At 41.7% G+C, this 21,827-nt stretch overlaps 1 long non-coding RNA gene across 1 annotated transcript in view; it reads right to left on the bottom strand.

Moving 5' to 3' along the window:
• Positions 1-364: 364 nt before the first annotated feature.
• Positions 365-21,827, bottom strand: part of LOC310845457 — a 59,524-nt gene continuing 38,061 nt past the window's right edge. Inside the window, exon 4 of the long non-coding RNA XR_014564763.1 lies at positions 365-459. This is a non-coding gene — a long non-coding RNA (uncharacterized lncRNA). The remainder of the gene's footprint in view (positions 460-21,827) is intronic.

Below are 21,827 nucleotides of genomic sequence, written 5' to 3' on the forward strand. Positions count from 1 at the left end.
ATTGCAAACTCCTGATTGTTTTGGTGGATCTGGGCCTACTAAGAGGGTGTTGAGTAGCAGCAGCATAGACAGGAATTCACAGAGAGATTATTATTTTGCTTTTACGATGTTTCAATGGAAACCCATGAGGACATTTATGTTAGAGGCAGATTTCAGCTCATTCTTGGCAGATTGCCAAGTAACAGCTTCAGCATACCCTTTAGAAAATAGAGTCGGGCATAGCGGAGCCTTTTAATGACTGTAATATTTATTCCTTGCCATCTTCCAAACAGATATGGCAGCTTTGCACCAGGGGAGCAATATCGGCACATCCTTTGAAGGCAAACTCGATTAGCATCATCTGAAGAAAGATGACATTTGGGGAGCATTATCACCAGGCAAACTCAGATCAGACAGGGTTGAGCAGGATTCAAAGCAAACAACAACAACAGGCTTGGGAAAGGAATACTCAGAAGAGACCTGTCAAGGCAAGCAGATATAGATAAACTGTACAGGTTAGTTCAGGGAGCTAACGAGGGCAGGTGCCGCAGGTACCACAAATCAATGGTGATGGTGGCTGGGTGATGGAGGAGAGGAGCACCCACTTGTAAATACCAAGAAGTGGCAGCAAATTACGCCTCAGCATTTTGCAAGTCTGCAGTTGCCATTGCCGGGTCAGCGACTCTGGCACAGGTGGGGCTACTAATGTCACCAATAGGGTTGGGCGATGCATGCTTTCCAACATCATAATATACAGTGGTACCTCGGGTTACAGACGCTTCAGGTTACAGGCTCCGCTAACCCAGAAATAGTACCTCGGGTTAAGAACTTTGCTTCAGGATGAGAACAGAAATTGCGCGGGGTGCAGCAGCGGGAGGCCCCATTAGCTAAAGTGGTACCTCAGGTTAAGAACAGTTTCAGGTTAAGAACTGGACCTCCAGAATTAATTAAGTTCTTAACCCGAGGTACCACTGTATTGTCAACTAAACTTTGTGATATGGCAGTATATTACAGTGTCAGAAAGGAGATGATTAGTGTCACTGCACATCTTCTATCTCTTACTGAGGAGGACGGGTGCTGCTGCCACAAGTGGAGCACATCAGCCGGGGCACCGCATGGCAAGGCACCCTGGAGTCTCTGGCCTCTCCAGAACCACCAGCTCCATTATGCGGGACGGGGCTTACCTGCCCCCCCCCAAATATTTTATTCAAGTTGGCACCTTTGGATCAGAAGAAATTTATTATTGAAGTTAGTGTGTTTAGATCTGTCTTGTTTCTTGAGACAAGAACAAACACTTTATACTTTAATGTCAACTGAGTGGGGAAGGAACTTTCTTAACTTGGAACTCTGGAGAAGCCTGACTACTAGAAAGCAGTAAAACTGATGTTTTGTTGGAACACTCTGTTGATCACACTGGTTGAAGGGCGCTGAAGTACCAGCAAATGGTGGGCCCATGTCTGACAGGCCAACTGACTTCTACACTGCATGGCCTTAGAACTCCAAATAAAAAGCCCAGTTTGTGAGTCATAACTGTGGGCAGAGAATTATGCCTGTTGCCCTGACCTCTGAACATATAGCTGAATGTTTTGACAGTACATGCCACTGTGCATATAGAAAGGTCCCTAATGGCACACCCAGAGTCTATTTATTCTGGCCCTGTTCAAATTTTTGTCTGAATAAATTTATTGATATAAGATATAAGTTTTGTACCGATAGATAACCTCAGCACTTTATGTCCGGCACATGAGTGACAGCAGAATTTAAAAAATGGAGCTCATCTCAAACACATTAATAACTCCTTCATCAAAATCTTGAGCCAAAAAAAGTGAGGACCCATTTTGCCAGTCATCGGGATTGATTCTCTATCAAATAACAAATGGCTTCCATGAAGCTGAAGACATTACTCAAAGGAGTGTTCTTCATTAGTTCAGCTCATGGGTCATATGTGCAATTATAGTTATCAACATTGTCTTATGATGGATGGATTTCTTTCTCTCTTAAATTTCCATAAAGACAAGTGGCATTCTTCATCTTATATCTATTTCTCTGTAATTCAGAGTGCTATGAGATCTTTGTCAGAACTAATGCTTATTATATGCAAACTGATGGCCCATTAGTTTGATGGGTAAGACTGTGGTGGTGTGAAGATAGAGGTCCTGTGTCACTACATGCTGACCAAAGGTTGAGGAAGCAACCCATACCAGCTTCACCCAAGAGCTGAGCCCATCACACTTTGGCTTGTGATGGCAGAAATCATGTTGTGCCAGAGGAAGGAAGCACTAGCATCTCAGTTTAGTCATTGTGTCTCTTCATTTTACAGTGTCAACGAGTCTAGGTTTCTCCAGTGCCAGCTGATGACAGGGAAAGGGTACTGTGGGATTCCCTGGGTGGTATTGTCTTTTCATTATGTCATAATGATGTCAGAGAACAATTATTTGGCAGTTGCAAAGATTCTAGAGCTGCTCTGTAAGAGTCTTCTCTGGGCTATATAGAAGAACGAACAGACCTCTTTTCACTCACCATGGACCAATCAGTTCTTTTGTTGGCAGAGTTCTCTCCTGAGAGGCAAGCTAGCCACAAAGAGACATAGAAGCCAAATCATGCTGGAGACCTGGCTCCCTGATGTGGATCATTCTCTGGACTGAATTTGCTACCACTCGTGCCACTAGCGTGGAGTGAGGAGCAGGCCTACACCTGAAGAAGCACTCACCCCTGCTTCTTGTTCAGTTCTTAGTAGTGATGGAAAGCATTTACTGGAGAGTGAATAAACACTTCTGGCTGCAATCAGTGAAAATGTGAACTTCGATGAATAAAATGTAAGTGAAGAAATATGGGGGAACCAGAATCTAAGCCAGATGTGCAAAGGACCCATGTCTGACCCTGGGCTGTACCATTTGAAACTGCAAATAAAGGGATCTCCCAGGTAAAATACTCCACAGACCTGCAAACTTGGCATGTTGGGAGGAACTTTTCAGAAGTCATTAGCATAGTAGTGGTGGTGGTCATTAGAATAAAGTGTTATATGGTAGACTTAAATTTTGATTTATGTTTTGGTTTGACAATGGTGCGGGGAGCAGAGTGAAATGGAATGCCTGATCTTTAAGCAATCTTGATAGTTCAGTTGAGTGCTCTAGAAAGTTATTTGCTGTTATTCTGTTTCTTTTTCTTTGGTGATCACTTGTAGGCGAGTAAGCTTGTCTTCCATAAACACGGTTTTAACAATGAGTCCGTAAGTGACTGTGGAGGCCAATTTTGGATCCACACGTCCTTCCACAGTGGGGACATTGGTTTTCAGGCGGGAGTTGATAGTGGTGTGGATTTGCCAAGCATGCAATCCTTCTAGCACGTTTCTCTCTTGTGTCCTGAGTCTGAGTGTCATCAAAGCTCATGACACCTTTGGTAAAGGTTGTTCTCCAATTGGAGTGCTCATGGCAAGTGTTTCCCAATTGTTGGTGTTTATACTATATTTTTAAAAATTTTGCCTTGAGACAGTCTTTAAACCTCTTTTGTTGACCAGCAACATTACGCTTTCCATCTTAAAGTTCAGAATAGAGTAGTTGTTTTGGAAGATGGTAATCAGGCATCTGTACAACATGACCAGTCCAATGAAGTTGATGTTGAAGAATAATTGCTTCAACATTGGTGATCTTTGCATCTTCCAGTACACTGGTGTTAGTTCGCCTGTCTTCCCAAGTGATGTGTACAAATTTTCGGAGACAGCGTTGATGAAATCTTTTGAGGAGTTGGAGATGGTGTTTATCAGTGGTCCATGTTTCACAAGCATACAGTAAGGTTGGTAGTACAATAGCTTTGTAAACAAGCATTTTGGTTTCCCTGCGAATGTCCTGGTCCTCAACACTCTGCACTTCAGTCGGGAAAAAGCCGCACCTGCAGAGCTCAGGCGATGCTGGATTTTGGCATCAATGTCCGCCCTTTTGGAAAGATAACTGCCCAGGTAGGAGAAGTGATCAACATTTTCCAATGTTACACCATTGAGTTGGATTTGTGGCTCTGCAGAGGGGTTATTTTGTGCTTGTTGGTGCAGCACTTTGGGTTTTTGGATGTTGAGCGATAGGCCAAGATTTTCGTAAGCTTCTGCAAAGATATTTAGGATGGTTTGGAGGTCATCCTCTGAGCATGCACACACTACGTCGTCATCAGAATACTGAAGCTCTATGGCGGTAGTTACGGTAACCTTGCTCTTTGCTTTCAGCCTGCTCAGATTGAAGAGCTTTCCATCTGTTCAATATATGATTTCTACTCCAGTGGGAGTTTCCCTTCGACAAAGCGTAGGATCATGGCAATGAAAATAATGAATAGAGTTGGGGCAATAACACAACCCTGTTTAACACCTGATCCCACTGTGAATGGTTCACTTTGACAGCCATTGTTATCTGTGATTGTTGCTGTCATATTATTATGGAGGAGCCGAATCATTCCGTTTTATTAGTGCTAGGAAGGCTGTGGAATTGGCAAGGAGTTATGATGCATTCATTTGCACTTGTCTCTGTGGGATCTGAATGATATGCATAGCTGTCGACCAAGGCAATCCTCCTTGTATATTTAATTGAATGCCTTTGTTTCCTTTGTGACAGAGATAGCTAGCTTCCGAATCTGCAGTCAGGTCATGAGTCCAATCCATGCTGATCTCTGACTTGGGACTTTTAGCCAGAAGGAAAACAAAATTTACTGTTACTGGTATTGTTAAAAATACTATAACAGCCCCTCGAAGTATCCCTATTTTCCAGGGACAGTCTTGGATTTACAGAAACCATCCTGGTTTCTGATTTGAGCTTGGAATATCCCGCTTTTCCTTAGGATGTTCCTATTTTCATTGGAGAAATGTAGGAAGATATGAAGTTATGTGACCCCTGAGCCAAGGAGATAAATAAATTGCAATCTTTAGAAGACATTTGAAGGCAGCCCTGGATATGGAAGTTTTTTATGTTTAATGTTTTATTATGTTTTTATATATGTTGAAAGCCACCCAGAGTGGCTGGGGCAACCCAGTCAGATGGGTGCGGTATTATTATTATTATTATTATTATTATTATTGAATAGGATGCTCCTACTTTCATGTTGGAGGAGAATTGTTGGAGGGCATGCTATAATGGTGATAAAAGTTGCAATTGAACCAGTATTGCCAAAGAGATAGGCTAGAATAGGATGCAGCCACCAAAGTTTCTTGATTGGGATTTGGGTCTCAGTCAGCAAATAAATATTTGTTTTGCTTGTCACTGCATTCATTTACCATTACCTCAGAATGTGGCAGAATTGCTGTTTACAAGCATTCAAAGAGCTACCTTAAATTGCTATTGGAAAATGGGCATAGTGACTGTTTTGTAACTCTTGCTATAGAAAATGTGGTTGTGTTAATGTTAGTGCAAATGAGAAGTCCCTTCTTCAAATTGTTTGGGCCACCAGGAACAAAAGTCAGGAACAGGAAGTCAATGCACTAAATCCACACCAGCAATGACTGGCTGTATAATGGGTTATTTACTTTTTGGATTTTTTTGTTGTAGGGTGAATCTGGATTAAATGTTTTTAAAAAATAAAAATACAGGCTGGCATTTTGATGCTAACAATGCCATGTCAATGCTGTGAAAAACATGCATGCATAAGCAGCACTGATGGCGTAATAAACTCATTTAGAAGCACTTGTCACAATCACAACATAAAATTCAGGATTGCTTGGAGGAGAACTGCCCACCCAAGTAACATCTCTATTGCATATGTATGCAGTGTCAATTTCAATGCTCTAGATGGCAGAAAATATCTAAAAAACCACTACTCTTTCAACCTGCAAGGTTAACTTTCTCTCATAAAAACTGTAAAATACGAATACACAATGGAAAAATCTAAATGCACTGTTGATGGTTCTAGCTGTCTTCTGCTGCTGTTTGGGGGGTTAAACTCCAGTGATTAGAATTCCATGCCTGCTATTACCTTAAAATTGATGCCAGTGCTACCATAACATTTGCCTTTCATCTTCTGCAGATGTTCATATTCTAAAGTTACCAAACAAGCGCTCTCCTCTCTCTCTCTCTCTCTCTCTCTCTCTCTCTCTCTCTCTCTCTCTCTCTCAAACCACCTCTCCACTTGTGATAAAAGCATTGAATAATGGCTGAAATCAAAAGAGTTCTGTGATCATCTAGAGATGGCTGCCCTTCTCTCCTACTGACTCCGTTTCTTGCAACTAAACATCTTCTCTTTCATTATTGCATTACTATTGGACAAGTCTAAGACCACATGCATACCACACATTTAAAGTGCTATGATACCACTTTCAACAGTCATGGTTTTCCCCAAAGAATTCCAGGAGCCCTAGTTTGTTAAGGATGATGAGAGTCATTGGGAAACCCTTCTTCCGAGAGCAAATTAACAACCAATCCCTTTTCACAGAGAACTCTGGGAATTGTAGCTTTGGGAAGGGAATAGGGTTTCCCCAAAACGTTCAGCACCTGTAACAAACTACAGCTCCCAGAATTCTTATGGGGAAATCAAGACTGCTGAAAGTGATAAGACTAGGATCACAAACCCTCCAATATTTATCTGATGTTCTATTCTACTGTTGTTGTTGTTGTTGTTGTTGTTGTTGTTGTTGTTGTTGTAACCCACCCATCTGACTGGATTGTCCCAGCCACTCTGGGCGGCTTTCAACATATATAAAAACATAATAAAACATTAAACATTAAAAGACTTCCCTATACAGGGCTGTTTTAAGACGGCTTGGGGTTCGAATAACTCCATAACCTCCCAACATTTCTCCAATGAAAACGGGTGTCTGAAGGAAAAGCTGGACATTCTGGGATCAATTCAGAAACTGAGACGGCTTCTGTCCCTGGAAAATAGGGACACTTGGAGAGTCTGGGATCAGGCCCACATCTACAGCATAGGCTGAAGGAAGCACATGAAGCAGAGAAAATAGCATGCAAAGTTACAAGCTTTAGATAGGTTAAAAACAGAGGGCCATGATATGAAATGAAAACCTGTCAAGTAATAGAGTTATTTACTGTGGGACTGATAATGGTGCTTTTATTGGCAGTAGGCAAGATGTAAGGCGTTCATGAAGTGGAGTGTTCATGCTCTAAGTGAATGTTGATGGTAATACACATCTGAGAGCGTTTCTGGCTCTGAGCCTCAGATCACTTATTTTGGAGTGGTCTCAGAGGGCTATGGCTTCCCATTCTAATACCACAGAAATGCAGTAAGAATTATGACTACGGTCCACTGGGAAGTTTTCTTGAAGAAGCTCCAATTAAATGTATTCTTTTGAGGCCTCTGCAGAAGAAATGCCCAATTAATTGTGCCCTGTTGTCTTGGGGGACCTGCTTGTCAGGAGCTTCCTTTACACACACAGCTCAATTTTTAAAAACTAGCAGCTAGCATTAGTGGAGGACCCCCCCCCCCATTCCATTCCCACCCAATCCTCAGATAATTGTGTGGAGCACTGGGCAGCTAAATAAAAATGCTCTAAAATGCAAAAATGAACAAACAATGTTTGTACATGACCTGCAGATGGCAGTAAGAGATAAACTACAGGAAAATATTCTTAATGTAATTCTGGCTCTTTCTCTCAATGGGCTGCCAGGCTGCAAAATTTGCAATCGCTGCATGCAACTTTCTTTTAGCCAGGCTAACACCCATGTTTGTTTGTTTGTTTTTTAAAAGACTTGGCATCTCTTGTTAGGAACGGAGTAACATAGTCCCAATAATGTGAATGACTTTTCAATGCTATTGCTCACTTACACAGTGAGATTTTCTCCCAGGCTTTTTACTTTCATCAAGATTATGCTTTTAGCATAATGTGTCAACAGCATTTATTGAACATGGTCACATCATTTTACAACTGGGCAGATGCAAACAAAAATGGGAAAATCATCTCCAAGTCAAAATCATCATGGTCATCTGATTTTTTTATTTTTTTTTAACATGCTGGGCTACTTCAAAGGTTTAAGAAGAAGAAAAACAGTGAATTAGATTTACAGCCCAACCCTATGCATGTCTCCTCAACAATAAGTCCTGTGACTGAAATGGAACTTACTCTCAGGTAAGTATGCACATAATTGCAGCCTTAAAATGCCATCCTAATCACAGTTACCGTATTTTTTGCTCTATAAGACTCACTTTTTCCCTCCTAAAAACTAAGGGGAAATGTATGTGCGTCTTATGGAGCGAATGAAGTCTGTGCAGCTATCCCAGAAGCCAGAACAGCAAGAGGGATTGCTGCTTTCACTGCACAGCCATCCCTCTTGCTGTTCTGGCTTCTGAGATTCAGAATATATTTTTTCTTGTTTTCCTCCTCCAAAAACTAGGTGCGTCTTGTGGTCTGGTGCGTCTTATAGAGTGAAAAATACGGTACTAGGAAATCAACCCCACTGAACACATTGGACCTTCCTTCTGAGCAAACATTATTAGGAGTTGACACTTTTACCATATAATCTCATAGCTGTTGTCCTGTACCTGAGTTCAATGGGACTCACTTCCAGGTAAGTGTGCATAGGATTGCAGACTTGGGGCGGTCTACACTTAAGGTTTTTAACATTAAGGAATGGTTTTGATAATGTAGATGGACACATGACGTTCTACTTTTATGTTCGCGATGTGTTATTACCTTGTCTTTTTTATCGCTTAATTTTTTATCGTTTTATGCTGCTATATTGGTGAAACACTGCTCATATGTCCCTACGTAGTGTTTTACCTTTTTTTTTTTACTGCATTCAAACTGTGACCCCCCCCCTCCAATGGGAACAAGGAAGAATTAAAATGGGACACAACAGCAACCAGCAGCACAGATAGAAACAGCGTATTAGAAAATGGTGTGGCCGGGTATTACTTACATTTGACAGAAAAAAGCAAGGTAAAGAACATTTTAAGTAACAAGCATGCCCTACGATGTTTTAGAACGACATATCTAATATTGTTCTTGTTATGTACTGAAGTTCTCACCCTGGGCCAGCAGGGGAATACTGTAGATAGTTATGCAAATGAAGGATCGAAAGTGACGTTCAGTGATTGGATAGTTTTAGAAAGTAGTTACAGTAACAAGGTACTGGAACTCTATATAAGCAGGCTAACTGAGCCCTTCAGCTTAGTTCAGTTCTGGCCTCAGAATAAAGAAGAGCTGTTTGAAGAATCGCTGTGTCGTCTTATATGTTTGCCCACAACTTAACAGTTCTAATAGGAGGAAATAACATTAAACAGGTCATTGTAGATCCAGCCTTAGAGATACATATATTGTGAGCTGCCCGCAGGCATCTGGTTGACAAAAACAGGATGCTGGACTAGGTGGGCCAGTGGCCTAACCAAGCAGGTTCATCTTACGTTCTTATAGTTACATTGTTATGATTAATAAAAGACTATATATTCTAGACTGATGCACAGGGATTCTCATCAGAGCCCTAGGTAGAAAGAAGGAACAATGCAATTATAATAAGAATAGCACAGCAAAGGCTTGATAACAAATAGTTTTTAAAATCAGGATACAGGAAGAAGTGTGTGTATTTTGCAGTCTGCATAAAGGAAGGCATCCCTTTGTATGAAACAGAATGGAATGTCATGATCTGAAATGCACCCAGAGGCTGCATCATTGATTGCTATCACGCCTTTGTATTACTGAAGAGGTGATATGTTTCTCAGTCACACTACCTGTGGCTGGCTGTGTTGTATTGAGGGATTTGAGCATTATAAATGGCTTGAATTTTCTGCTCTGACTAGGTTTGCTGTTGGTAACCTCTAAAACACACACACGCACAGAGCCCAAAACTATTACATTCCAAGGGAGAAGGCACTCTAATCCAAAACAGGACTTGTAGCTCAGATTAAGGCTGCAAAGCCCTATGCCCACTTACCTGAGAATAAGCCCCTACTGAACTCAGTGGGACTTAAAATTAAGGTCTACAGACTTGTATTTTCAAGGTTACCAGCATGAGTTTGACCAAACTGCGGGAGGCAGTGGAGGACAGAGGTGCCTGGCGTTCTCTGGTCCATGGAGTCACGAAGAGTCGGACACGACTAAACGACTAAACAACAAACAACAACAGACTTGTATAAGATTAAACTGTAAAGCCCTTAGCATTTTCTGGATCCCTCATCCTAGAGACGTTGGAGGGTATATTGTTGTTGCTTTTGGTGTGTGGGAGAGGAGTGGCTCTCAGTTTTTCTTTTAAACAGCTTCTGCAAACCTCAGGGTTTGCATGCCAAATTTCCTCTCGCTTCTCAGTGGGCCTGCTTGCTATTTGGAGTGACTATTTTATTTATGGGACATGGGTGGCGCTGTGGGTTAAACCACAGAGCCTAGGACTTGCCGATCAGAAGGTCGGCAGTTCGAATCCCCAGAACGGGGTGAGCGCCCGTTGCTCGGTCCGTGCTCCTGCCAACCTAGCAGTTCGAAAGCACGTCAAAGTGCAAGTAGATAAATAGGTACCGCTCCGGCTGGAAGGTAAACGGCGTTTCCGTGTGCTGCTCTGGTTCGCCAGAAGCAGCTTAGTCATGCTGGCCACATGACCCGGAAGCTGTACACCAGCTCCCTCGGCCAATAAAGCAAGATGAGCGCCACAACCCCAGAGTCAGTCATGACTGGACCTAATGATCAGGGGTCCCTTTACCTTTATCTAGTTTGTATTCATGCTACTGTAATTGTTCCACCTTTTTTAATACTGAATTTTAAATTGCTGAAGAGTAAAGCAGCAATAATAAATGTTGGCCAGCTCGCCATTACTCTAATTTCTCTCAAGCCTAGAACATGGTTGCTCCTTCCATGGTTTATATTAATATTTCTAAGCTGCAGAGAATTTTAAAGAAACCTGAAAATGGGGAGAAACACACTTTTAACCACTTGGAAATGCCATGCAATTGAACCACAGCAGGGGCCCCAGTTGGGCTGGTGCATTAGTCTTAACGTGACAGTACATCTAGCTTTGCCTGTATCATGACTTCAGTATTGGTATGAGCAAAGAAAAAAACACCTTGTCATTTCGAAGTGGTGAGGAAACTTGGGTTCCTGTGGTAGAAACACAGATTTGAGTCTGTCATATGGGTATGGACTGGGGGAACGCAGTTGAACTAGGGGATTTATATCAAACAGTAGCATGGACTGCCTTCTGGCTGTCACCTAATGATCCAGGGAAGGAGGATACTGGGTCATGGTACACGGTGCATTTGGTTAAACTGCCTACAGTTTCTTTACAGCCCTGATGGTGCTCTTAGAATATTATGCCCTGTTTTGGGGTGGATAGGATGAGTTGGAGCTAACTGCAAAAGGAAAGGAAAATCCATTAAAATCTACAGGCCACCCAACATATGATGCAGTTCCAGAACATAGCAGAAACGTATGGGCTGATATCCCTCTGATGGTACCATTTTTCTGGTGGCTTATGGCAAACTTTTTGACCCTCAGTTTTTTGGCATTGTGGTAGAAGAGCAGCATTCAAGGCGCTACATTTAATATTTTATTCAGGTAGGTTCAGAAATGTGCAATAAATGTAATTGGAAGAGTGTTTTCCAATTAAAATGCCATATAAAAGTACTTAAATGCATTGCTTAGCATTAAATACTTATTGAACACTAATTGCATTTGTTTGCCATTTTTCAGAGGCATTTAAAGTGGCTGCAGATAGGCTGGATTCCAATCTGGCTCATCAGTGGGTTTTGAAACTGTTGTTGCTATGCATTTGAAGTGCTCTGGAATGTATGTTCATCCTCCGAGGTCTTGCTTATGAATCCTCACTACCAAATTCAGTGGATCAATGAAATAGAAAACATGGTCGATTCCTAAAGGTGAGTTAAAAGCCCTTTCATAAGGTTTTGCAGTCTCCTCTCCCTTTCAAATTTGATGTGTGAGCACTGCAGGATGTGATCAGAGCTTTGCTGTTGACATCTGTCTGTCTTGGGAGACAATGGAGGAGTGCACTTTTGGGGGTGAAGTCAAACTGCTGGAAGGTTGCAGCACCTGCTGTGGCTGTAGAGACCGATACAAGAGAGACATATTTTGTTGCAGCTGGGGCGGATGAAAGCATTTGGCTGAGCTGCTGTGGCTTTTCTTCTCTCTATGTTCCTCTCAGAGGTCATTTCCCCTCTTGTCACTGCTATGAATGCACAACCTGACTGCCTGTCTCTGGCCACTATGGTCATCTGCAAGGGATTCTCACATGGTAGGATTACGTTGCCAGCCTTCAAGTCACATCTGCAGACATCTTTGTAACTCAGAGCTGGTCTGCCAATGGGCCTGGTGCCTGACGTCAGCCGTCCATTGAGCATACCTGGGGATCCTGCCATCTTCCATTCTCAGGACATATCCAAGCCAGCATGGCTCACCTCTCCATACCCTTTTGGAGAGGTGAGCCATTGCTGTAGCTGCCTTGCCAATAGAGCTTTATATATTAAAAATAGTGTGGGTGTTAGATGACCATTCAAACTCTGTGCTGGGAAAGTTGAATTCAGTGACCTTTATCTATGATACAGATCAGATAATTTTGTGTAGTTTCCCCTACATTCCTCTGCAGCTTATCCTGCGCACAGTTCTTATTTTGTTAGTCATGGGAAAGGGCATAAAGCTCTGTAGATCACTGTGCCTCTATTATGGATCACTGGCTATCTTACTTTGCAATCTCATCTTATCTGGCTTCTAAGATTTCAGCAGGCATTGCCCACTCAATTTCAAACATGTATTTGTTTACCAATGAGGGCTAAAACTTGCTTCATTCAAATGAAAGCTAAGGTTCTCAGGAAGTTGGATTTTGCAGTCAATACCATGTTCTACACTCTTTCTATGTCCCAGCTTATTCATTGCATGCACACAGTCTGGGTTATGCAGCAAAGCACATGGTGCTTTGCTTTATAGGTACTGGAGCTTAAAGTCTTAATTTTGACAATGAGGGATGTGGCAGAGCTGCCAGTGGTGAAGGAAGAGTAGGTCTCTTGAGGTAGAAGATTTGGAATTAGGTTGCTTATGAAACAAGAAAATTTGAAGAGTTAACTATCAATCCCTCAGTGATTGAAAGTGAGGGAATCCTAAGAGTTTTGCAGAAGAGTACGAGGGAATCCGCAAGATCATTGAAGAAGATTTAAGTGTGCACAGTCAGATTTACTGACTGAGTAGGGAAATCAGAGAATCCTGATGAAAACGGAAGCGGAAATTCCCAGTGATCGCTTGCATGTCACATGTCCAGAACAGTAATCAATCCAGTGAATATTATTGACATTTGCTGCTACTGTTGCTTTCAATCCACAAATGGTATGTAGTTGATTAGGTTCTCCCACATGTGCTCACCTACCCAAATTTGCATTGTGTTTTCTTTGCAATAAAATAAACCAGGTAATATAACAAAATGACAATTATGGAAGTTACATAGTTTTGCCGCAGCAGCAAGATGAACAATGTTGTTTTTGTGTGTGGAGGGGGAACTGCTGTGGAATGGAAACAGGGCTGCATGCCATGAGTAAAGGATGGAACAGAAAACGGGAGGTGGTTGTGAAGGGAAACAGTGTAAGAGACAGAAGTACCTGCAGCTTTGCCTGCACTTGAAAAAACAGTGATACTGCCCCCCCGTCCCTGCCGCCCCACTGATACGATGTAAAGGCATTGTTTAAACCAGACAGTGTTGTTCCATCCGAAAGGAAGGGCAGAGAGGGTAGGCAGTTGGGGAAGTCCGCCCACCTTCCAATGGTCAGGTGGCATTGCAGCCTGGCCATGTCTCTGATCGCGACCTGGAGCTTAATTTCCTTGCCTGCTGAACTGTGAGTATAGTCCCACATATTCACCAGGTTCTTCTTCAAATCAATATTTCAAGGGTCTTTGAATAGGGGAAAAACCCTCAAGTGATCATGATAATGTAAAATGATAAGGCAGAGGGCCTTCTTGGTAGTGGCACCCTCCCATCAGATGTCAAGGAGATGAGAAACTATATAACCTTTAGAAGACATCTGAAAGCTGCCCTGCATAGGTAAGCTTTTTAATGTGTAACATTTTGTTATGTTTTTATATATGTTGGAAGCTACCCAGAGTGGCTGGGGCAAATCAGTCAGATTGGGGGTATTATTATTATTATTATTATTATTATTATTATTATTATTATTTGTTGACTTGAATTCTAGTTACTAATTAATGTAAAGTATTATTTTTTAGGGACGTTGGTGGTGCTGTGGGTTAAACCACAGAGCCTAGGACTTGCCGATCAGAAGGTTGGCGGTTTGAATCCCCGCGACAGGGGTGAGCTCCTGTTGCTCAGTCCCTGCTCCTGCCAACCTAGCAGTTCAAAAGCACATCAAAGTGCAAGTAGATAAATAGGTACCGCTCTGGCGGGAAAGTAAACGGCGTTTCCGTGCACTGCTCTGGTTCACCAGAAGCAGCTTAGTCCTGCTGGCCACATGACCCAGAAGCTGTACTCTGGCTCCCTTGGCCAATAAAGCGAGATGAGTGCTGCAACCCCAGAGTTGGTCACGACTGGACCTTATGGTCAGGGGTCCCTTTACCTTTACCTTTATTATTTTTTAGATAATGCCTGAAATATACCCCCACTCATTTTCAGATGTTTCTGGTGTGTGACTGGAACACAGTGGGAAATGCCCTTAAAGGCAGGTTCTAACGGCGTGCAAAAAATAAAAAAAATAAAATCCATAACATTTTGTTGGCAGGACTTTTCATAAAGCCAGTAAACTAGGGATAGGGGACCTTTCTTAATCCAATGGTCACATTCCCTCATACCAGAGGTGGGCAGGGCCAGAGACCTGGGGTGTAGCAACAGATATGATTCTTTCCTTTGTACAGTAGGTTACATCCCAGTCATATGAAAGTCAAAAATCCCATAGGCCCACCTCTCTCTCCTCAATCCAGGCATGCAAGAGGCATTTTCACAGTTCAAGGACACATTCCAGCCAGGCAAAAACTCTCATGGATGGTGCAAAGCATCCAGGGAGAGTTGTGTGGCCTGAGCCGAATTCAGTGGGTCAGCTAGAAAGGCCCGGAGAGCTGTATTTGGTTCCCTGCGGCAAACTACCTGATTATGGAGAATGAGACCATGCCATCCTCTTTAACAAAGCCGCCTTCAGAAGGGCAGCAGCAGTCATTCAGTCTCATGGCTCAAATGGCAACTAAGTGTCTCATAACAGCAAGGATGATTTCTCAATTGCTGGCTGCCAGGGGCAAAAGAGCATTAAGGACGACAAGATGTTCCTGGCTTCAGGAGAAGAGGTCTTAGAAAATGCTCATCTCATGCCTGACTTGTCAGATGGCATTCGGCTTTTTCGGAACACTTTTAGAAAATGTGGATTGCAGAAAGCAAAGTCAGTAGACTTTTCTATTAGCAAAATGTTGAGGAAAGCCAATGAGACCAATGCTAAGAAAGCTACCATCAGTTTGACTCTATAGAAATTACCTCTGAAAGTATAGTCTTTATGAAATACAGTCATTGATTTTTTTATATGTGTAGCATTACAATTTCTGTACTTCTTGACCTACTTTCCCCCCTATATTGTTTTTGACCACAATTTTTATAAAATCTCTGTATTTTTATAATTTAGATGAATCTTCTTTTTTTCTTTTTTCTTTTTGCATATTAAGAAAAAAAATACCTTCAGATTTTTAAAAGATAATCTCCATGATTAAGCTCCATTTCACAACTCTCGTCAGGCTTGATTCCACAAAAGTAAAGTAATCCATACTAAATTCACTGGATACTGCAGCAAATCTCTTACTGTCCATGCTGATCACAGGTGAGAATTCTAACACTATATATAATGTTATATATATATAAATTTGTTTGACAGCCAGATGCAACAGAAATGCCTTTGCCAGTTTCCTAAAACTTATCAAAGACCAGACCTGGTGGGCCTCTTTAGTGGAGCAGTTTCACAAGCAATTCACTACTAATATTGGTACTGTGGGACAAGAGCATAGGTAAAGGGACCCCTGACCATTAGGTCCAGTCGTGGCCGACTCTGGGGTTACTGCGCTCATCTTGCTTTATTGGCTGAGGGAGCCGGCGTACAGCTTCTGGGTCATGTGGCCAGCATGACTAAGCCACTTCTGGCAAACCAGAGCAGCGCACGGTAACACCGTTTACCTTCCCGCTGGAGCGGTACCTATTTATCTACTTGCATTTTGACATGCTTTCAAACTGCTAGGTTGGCAGGAGCAGGGACCGAGCAACGGGAGCTCACCCCGTCGCGGGGATTCAAACTGCCAACCTTCTGATTGGCAAGTCCTAGGCTCTGTGGTTTAACCCACAGTGCCACCCGCATCCCTTAGGGACAAGAGCATAGAAAAGCCCAAATTAACATTCCTTCTGTTTTAAAATATGTTGATTGGAAGGTTTCAAGTTCCAGGGAAGCTTTTGGGGAATTTGTGAGCAAATATGGCCTTTTTTAAAAATGGAATGGCCTTTCAAAATCAAGTGCATTTCAAGGAAAAGTAAATTGACGTAAATCTGTGTCATCTTGTCTGTAAATTATAGTGTTTGCATAGTTTTGCCTTTGTTATCCGGTTCATTAACACTGGGGACAAGTGCTTGTTATATGCTATTTAAGTAAGTTGGCATTTCTTTGTTCACACACTTTTACTGGCATAATTAGATGTCAGATGAAGTTTGATGCTCACTGACCTTTACAGCAAAAAGGAAAGTATATACTCCTAAGCAAAACTTTAATTTCTTAGCCAAGATGACATACAAAAAAGGCTGCAAAGTGAGAACAGTGATCTGTTATATTGGATGAGCGTCTGTTGATGATAGCACATCATCATGTGTGTTTTCAGGGTTGTTGGGTGGGTTTTTTGGGCACCTTGCCAATTTACATTTTTAAAATAACTACTATCTTAACTACTTTCTACCTAATTCACAGCTCCTTACAGTCAGTTATTCTTCTTCAACTAGTCTGCTCTTTCTGCCAATCCTATTGCTTTCGCTAAACCCTAATATTCTATTAGTTTGTAGTTCCTTCTGCAAGAGAACAAACTGTTTTGGGGTTGTTGTTGTTTTTATTAAGCTCTGCTGTGTCCCTCCTGTTCTCTCTCTTTGCTGAGAAATTGCTGTTTCTTCAATCTGTGGCTTTCCTCTGAGTCAGAGAGTTGTTCCTTCTGTTTGCTTTTCTAATTCTCTTACTTTCTTCCTCCTAAACTGACAGGGGCCTGGATTTGATAGTGGATTTGATAGTGGTTCATTCTTCTAAAACCATCTTGGCAAGAATACAGCCTATAATCTAGCAAGTAGTCCTTTATTTTCAGGTAGGTAGCCGTGTTGGTCTGACACAGTCAAAATTAAAAATTAAAAAATAGTCCAGTAGCACCTTAGAGACCAACTAAGTTTGTTCTAGGTGTAAGCTTTCATGTGCATGCACACTTCTTCAGATACACTGAAAGAGAAGTCACCAGACCCTTATATATAGACCCACCCCACCCTCCCACTATATATAAGGGTCTGGTGACTTCTCTTTCAGTGTATCTGAATAAGTGTGCATGCACGTGAAAGCTTACACCTATAACAAACTTAGCTGGTCTTTAAGGTGCTACTGGACTATTTTTTAGTCCTTTATTTGTTTGCTTGTTTCTATAACGCTTAAACTGATACCGTAACCACAGATATCACAATCATAACTGAAACCTCATGCCAGCTTGAAGGCTTACAATCAAGCTATTATTAACTCTGGGGTCATAAAACTGATGATAGGCAGGAAATGAATCTAAATAAATAAATGCTAAGGGCAAAGCATCAGGAAAGAGCAAGGAGAAATATGGAGAAGGGACATACGGCTATGCAAAAATATGTAATGTATTGTAAGTTTGTGGGGTTAGCACAGGAATGGATTAATGGAGCCAGAAGGACTACTTGAAACTATATAGTTTCCAGGAACACCTTCTGGTAGGAGAATTATAGGTCAAATGCCTAGGTGTGGACATGGTTGGAGAAGATTCTTCATCCTTATCCTCTCCTTTCTAGTCAAACTAGAAATAGTTACCTTAGGAATCATTGTTTGGTGCTGGCTATCTGACAATCTACAAGAAAAGGTTAGGTCTTGAGAGGTATTCTGAAAGATGAAAGAGAAGAACTGAGTTAAAGTGCAGGGGAAATATAATCCCATTAAGAGGCTAAAGTGAAAAAGAGCAACAAATGTACAAGCAAACAACTCAAAGAGATGACCATAGGAAGGCAAACTCTAGGTAGCAATACAGAACAGTCAAATGCTGACTCCTGGACTCTCTGATAAAGGAGCAATATGAAAGGAAATCAGCAATTCAAGTGGACTGGCAATAGCTAAGTGGTCGGAGTAGACTATGCCCTCCAAGCTTCGCTGTGTGACAGTCAAATCACGGAGCAACCTATATTGCCAGTTCTGGAATCAGATTTTTCCTATGAAGCCTTTTCCTTTAATCTGTCTTTTGGTTACTTTTACCTCTTCTAGCTCCCTTAAATCAGAGACAGGGAATCTTTTTCTGACAATGGACCATGTTACCTCTGTGGAAAACTGGGTGGGAGCAGCAGAAGCCCCATAAGTGGCCACAATCACACACTCTTAATGTACACACACATGCACAAGTACACACACACAGCAAGGTTGAGAGGGAGGAAATAGAGGGAGGTAAAGGGATGTGTGTGAGAGCGAGAGAGTTTCTGTGTTGTGTGGTGGCTGGTGAGAGTTAGGAGTCCCTTTCTCACTGCAGAGTGCAGGAGCCAAGCAATTTGGGGTCTTAGTGGACCACAAGCTTAACATGAGTCAACAGTGTGATGCAGCAGCAGCAAAAAAAGCTAATTCTATTCTAGGCTGCATCAACAGAAGCATCGTGTCCTGATCAAGGGAAGTAGTAGCACCACTCTATTCTACCTTGGTCAGACCACACCTGGAATAGTGTATTCAGTTATGGGCAACACAATTTAAGAAGGATGTTGACAAGCTGGAACATGTGCAGAGGAGGGCAACCAAGATGATCAAGGGAACCAAGCTTTATGAGGAACGGTTGAAGGAGCTGTTTACCCTGGAAAAGAGGAGAGTGATGAGATATGATAGCCATCTTTAAATATCTGAAGGGCTGTCACATGAAAGAAGCTTGCTTTCTCCTGCTCTGGAGGGTAGAACTCAAACCAATGCCTTCAAATTACAATAAAGGAGATTGCGACTAAACATCAGGAAGAACTTTCTGACAGGAAGAACTGTTCAGCCGTGGATCAGTCTTCTTTGGGAGGCTGTGGACTCTCCTTCCTTGAAGGTTTTAAAGAAGAAGTTGGATGATCATCTGTCATGGATGCTCTAGCTGAGATTCCTGCATTGCAGGGGGTTGAACTAGATGACCCTTGGGGTACCTTCCAACTCTACAATTCTATGATTCTATAATTTGGCTATGTAGAAAAACAGAGATCATTCTAAGAATGATAAGAAGCAGTGGGCAAAGAATAGGCTGAGAGGCTACAAAGCCAATTGGGAAGACTTCTTGGGGCAGCCCACAGGATGCTGGTTCCCCATCCTTGGCTTTTATGTAGGAAGGTGGATCTACTTGATTCCAGGATCTAGTTGAAAGAAGGTTAAAAGAAAAGTAGACATGGAGACATTGGGCATCATTGATTTTTTGAGATAGACATTCTCCATTCTTGTGGAGGTGGAGGCAATGATCAGGGCAGTAAGAGAAGATTGCAGCAAAGTAATCAGAAGTTTGGTTACACTGTTGTAGAGCATTTCAAAATTGCCTTGAAAAAGAAGTTGTTGGCAAGAACTAGTAGTCTCTTCAAGTGACATGCCCAAGCATTGCACTGACATATTGATGCTTTGCTGTTCCAATATTCAAATGAAAATGATAAATAGTTGCCCATTTGAGGGACTGGGCCTTGGGAAAATTCTTGTCTGAAATAGTAGCGGGCTGCCAGATGTTGCTTTAAGCAGTGTCGTTTTGTTCTTGTCAGCTCATCCAGTTAATGGAAGCAATTTTGGTGCACTCCCTAGAGCACCTCATGTATATGTCAAAAATAATTTGCATGTGTTGGAATGAAATTAATAGAGTTGATTAGGTGGAGCATATTTCTTGCGTAAGGTTTCACACGGGGTTTTCTTCAGCAATGTGAGAAGTTATGCACGTCAGCAGGTACAAATCGGTGCTTTGTGGCCACAGGCTACAGAAGGGATGGGCAAGTGGCAGTGTGCAGGGCACATCTGGCCCTCAGAGCAATATTGTCTGGTCCCTGGCAGTCCTGATGAATTTTAATCAAGGCATTATCAAAAGTTCTCAGCTTCACTTGCAAGGAAAAGAAAAGTTCCTGCAGTAAGACATACAGAAACCCCACACATAATTAGTTCTCCCTCTTGGATTTTGTACATACTGTGTAAATATGCATATTTGTGCATAATTTTATGACAGACTGCCTAACTGGGAAGCCTTTACTGCTTGATGGTGCCAATTTTATTAGGGAGTCTGCCCATTTGTGAAGGAGTCTAGACAAAGCACATTTTGAGCTTCTGGACCACTGTCTAGAGAACAGAATGAGCCCTGAAAACACAAGCCATCCCTTTGAAACATGTGCATCTAAAGTGTTTTCAGTGTACATAGCAAAGTGTACGAGTAGCAAATATGGGTATTATGCAGTTAAACCTGCCAAAGAGCTTCTGGTTGGGAAGGGGTCCTTGTTGAGTATGCACACAGTGGCAAATGAATGTAAATGGCAATTATACCTAGCAAAAGCTCTTGTGTGCTTAAACAATAATTTAATTAACTAGAGTAAAAATAACAAGTCAACAATTTCCACTAAAAAGAAATTAACTATAAAACGAAGTTCCACAATAACATAGCTCACAATAAATGCAACTCACAGTGGTGGAAATTATGTATTTGCATCTTGAACAAAATGAAAAGATCTTTTCTTCTTTTTGTTGTCTCATATATATGAAATCTGCATGCCTCACCAGTTTAGCTCTGTTTTGTAATTTATGTAAAGGTTTTGAAAGGCTATAAACTGAAACGAAATGGCAACTTTATGAATCTCAGCATATTTGCTATTAGTTGCTTTCCTTCATGGAATCTTTTCTGTGACCTAAAAGTATTGCCACTTCATCTAACGACCCATCCAATGAACCTATTAAGATTGCTTGCCAAGGCAGCAAAGGATATACAGTTTTAATATTTGTTGGCGACTGGCATTTAATGGGTTTTGTAAAAAAAATAAAAATGGCAAGTTTGCACTTTCCCAATCTAGCCATGATCCAAAGTCCCTTACAACTAGTTCCATGTTCCCAAGTGGGGTTTGACCTGGCATTTGTCAAACAGCAGCTGCCCAAGCTGCCTTACCTACAGTAGCTAAATATTACATGTATTTAGTAATTAAGTGTTGGTGTGGTTGAATAGTCTGAGCATTAGAATTGGACTCATGAGGTTTCTCTGCTTAGTTGGGGACTCAGTTCTCTCCAGTTTGAATGCTCAGTCCCTAAACTGGTAACCCACTAAAGAAGGATGTCACAGTGAACACAGGGATATTAAAGCATTCTGAAAGCTAGAAATATGTTTAAATCATCGTATATCTGGTAGCAAAAATGTCCATATCATTAAAATAGCAAAACATAAAGAGGACTTCTCTGCCTGAACCCATATTGTAATACTAAATTGCTAGTAGCTGGGTTGATAATCTGATGAAGTATCTCCTCTCAATGAAAACAGTTGATTCAGGGCTTGATCTAGTCCTCTGGCTCTAATCTTGCAGGAAAAATAGATTTGGAGCAGAAAATGCATATTCAAATGAGCCATTTTCTTAATAAAAAAGCAACCCTCAGAGCAAAGCCTGATTCACAAAATCCTTCAACATTCCAGGAGTAGGCAACAGCAACAAATCTATATTCTGATGATTGCCTCTTTCCAACACATGGGAGGAGGAAAGGAAAAC

Source organism: Podarcis gaigeae, assembly GCF_964106915.1.
Source record: "Podarcis gaigeae genome assembly, chromosome: 5".
NCBI classification, from domain to species: domain Eukaryota; kingdom Metazoa; phylum Chordata; class Lepidosauria; order Squamata; family Lacertidae; genus Podarcis; species Podarcis gaigeae.